Raw genomic sequence first — 3,535 nt, 5'->3', positions numbered from 1 at the left:
TTATAGGTAAGTAATTTGATTTCTCTTCTCCATAAATCATTCTTTTTTAGAATATGAAATTAAAGAGATTTCTTGACATTTACCTACCCTTACCTAGAAAGAAAACAAAACTGAAAGACACTTCTTTTATGTTTGCTGTATAAAACTTTGCAAGTCTTTTCAAAGTTAGATGCGTACAAGCTTTACCTTAGCTGAAAATAATAAAAATAAGATAAAATACAAAGCTTTCCTGTGAAGCACACTGGGACTGAATTTCCTTCTTTGCACCTAGGCTGAGATGCTGATGAAATGGCAAGTAGATCATATCTGCCTCATCGTCTGAACATAAAGCTCTTGACAATCGGAATCTTCTCATGCGATAGTATGTAGGCTTGGTTTGAACCATACTTTCCATAAAGTTCAGAAAGAGCTGAACTTATTTTACTTCTGGAACTCAGCAGGAATCATATGGAAATATTTGAATTGCCTTCCAACTTACTGTTGCAACATTTTGGTGAAGTCAGCCTCACCAAAATTATTGACAAAACTCCATTGGTGTAAAAAACCTGTACAACTTTTTTTATTGCATTATTTGTTTTTACATTATACATACTGCTGTTCCCATTTTACAGTAGTATTAGTATTATAGGGAAAAGATTGGCAATAGTTAAATCAAAGCAGAATTTTCTTGGTTTTCTACCTTGTTAGTTTCAGCAGAATAACTACAAATGTGTTGGCAATAGATAAATATAGCTCGCAGGTTTGCCCAGCGTGCTTCCATCCTCTAACTCATTCTGTTGTATTTCTGCATAACATCACTTAAATCCACCGAGGCTATTACTTAGGCACCTAAGAGTAAAGGTTGTATTCAACCCACTGTAACATGTCCTATCTCTTATAAACCTCTTAAAGTTCGTTAGTGTATCTTATTGTTTGATCCTTGTAGCAGACTTTGAGGTATGTTAATTGGTTCAGAAGAATGAAAACCTGTGGGTGTGTATATACTATCTTTAGTGACCAGACCTACTGTGCAAATATAATACACAGTTATATTTATATACATTTATTCAATCTCAGTTGCTTTATCAAAACTCACTTGCTTTTCATTATAGTCAAATACAGGCAGCTTTTCTGATGTTTTGGCTCCCCTTTTTAAAAAAGTGAGTGTTTTGAAAACACCTTTCCATGTGGTATTGCAATAGGTCAATTTTCATAGCTATTTTGTTAGAAAGAAATCAAAACTAATACTGAACTCAGAGCACCAAAATAGGTCCATGTACTCGACAACTGAAAGGAGAGCAAAGATCTGTGAAATGTATCAGTGGTAGTAATTGCTATTTAAATTCTTTTGGTTCTTGCTAGTTAGTGGGGTTGTCTCCTACAACTAAAAATGTTATGATAACTAGACAATGTAAAAGTTGTACTAAGAATGTGCTCTTTTAGTCTTCTCTAGTTATTTGATCGGTGTAATACATTTTAAAGAACAGGCAGAACATTTTGTTTCTACAATTATGCTTATTTTAATAACATGCACTGCTATTTTAGGCCTGTTCAGTACAAAATCAGACTTGTAAAATATAGATTTTAAAAAAACCAAACTCAATAATGGACAAGTAACAGCTTGCAGGATCAATGCATTGCTCTGAAGAAAACAGGGGTGAAAAATTGGAGGGCAAGACTGGTGAAAGCAAAAGCGAGATCATCAGGTAGAGACGTGTTTCTGGAATATTTTAATTACTGAGAGTGTGCTTGTACGTAGAGCATCAACAGGGTGTAAAAATGGTAAATGGTTATTCCTAGTTACTTACTTCTGTTGTGCTGCTTTTTCTATTGAACAGAATTTTTTATTAGCTTTGTAGGTTTTCCACAATTTGTAGTGACTATACAATGTCCATACAATGCTTCTTTCAGGATATCTGGGTCACTATTTTATACTTACAGACTTTTATCAATCTTTTGTCAATGTTCATGGTAAAGTTTCCCAGAACATCTTCTGTGTAAGTACTAGTTTCTAAATTTGAGAGCTCCATGGATCCCAAGCACAGCTGGAACAAAGGAGAACCAAAAATCTGAAATTTTTCAAGTCACAGTGCACTTTTTCAAGAATCAAATTGATCTCATAGACCAATCTTTAGGAAACTTTAACACAAGCTGTTTTATTCAGCTTCAGAGACTTGGAATGAAACTGTACTCTGTGTTACTTTTTGTTAAGAACACTATATGCATAAGTAATATTAAAACTGAATATGTGGTTAGAGTCGAACAAATGAGGTCTGCAAGAACGGAGACTGGTATTTAAAACTTATGTTTGAGGTCAGGTAGACTGGCAAGTTAGTGCCTTCCTCTTTGCTTCTATTCTTTTTAGGTACTTGTTATGTCAAAGATGAGCTGCATTGCATATACATTAAGCAAAACTTAATTGTTTTACTTCAGCAAAACATGTGCATAATACTGTATTTCATTTTTACATAGTATGTCTTAGATTACGTTTTTGGTGGGTTCTAGAAAAAGATTTAAAAGAAAATAATATGGCGTTAAAGAAATAACTGGATATTCATATTTTTAGAAAACGATACTGCCCAAGTTCATTTAAATACCACTGAAAGACATATAAAGACTGCAAGACCTGACCGGGTTCTAAACACACATACTTACCTGGGGTGCAGTTACAACTAGGGCTGTATCTTTCACTCACAGCAATAAGGCAGCATAGCTGTGCATTTCTACAAAGCTTTAAACTACCTTCTCGCTTCTGGTAACAATAATATTTGGAGTAAAAAAGCTTACACTATCCAGAAAACTTGTAGTGACCCTAAGACGGTTAGTGCGAGGGTTGTCTCTTAAGTTCCTGAATATACTGTGTGTGATCGATATTTGAATTATACTCCTTTGAGAAGTCAATAATTTCATTTTACTGAGTCTCATTGCATTTTTATGTTACTTTCCACCCTTCTAGCACAGTATTGCTACTGGGTTGATTCTGAACTTTCTGTATCTTTCAGTTACTTGTAAATCTGGCAAATTCTTCTTCCTTATTACATAAAAACTTGTAGATACAGCAATCTATTATTAATCCCATATGTGATGTTTAGCATGTGTAAGTCCTTCAAAACTGGGGGCTTTTTATGGAAAATAAAAAAAATCTTTTCCCCTATTTTGATGCCAACTAAATATATTTTATTTTGACAGCCAAGAGGTGATGACAGCCCATTTAAAATGTCAGATCCTTAGCTTCACTGTTTCAGTGAACTGAGTTAAAACTGCCTTAAATCTCGCCTGAGAGGAGAACCAATATGGGCACACAAACCTGATGCAGAAACCTGAAGAAAAGGCACATGGATGGTGAATTTCTGTTACTTTTACTCTCTATCCTAGACTGTTCTTTTTGTACACATCAAAGCATCCCACACTGAATTAGATGTTGTGATGCTGAGCAATGCTCAGGTTAAATATGAGACTAGAAAAACCAGACAGCACTTTACCTTTGCCCGTCTCTTCCATTCCTGGACAAGGTAAAGTTCTCATTCAGCGTAGCTGCAAACACAGGGTTTGCTTT

This window comes from Phalacrocorax carbo, chromosome 4 (genome assembly GCF_963921805.1).
Source record: "Phalacrocorax carbo chromosome 4, bPhaCar2.1, whole genome shotgun sequence".
NCBI lineage: Eukaryota > Metazoa > Chordata > Aves > Suliformes > Phalacrocoracidae > Phalacrocorax > Phalacrocorax carbo.
The sequence above is the reverse complement of the archived record's forward strand: the minus strand, read 5'-3'. Positions refer to the sequence as shown.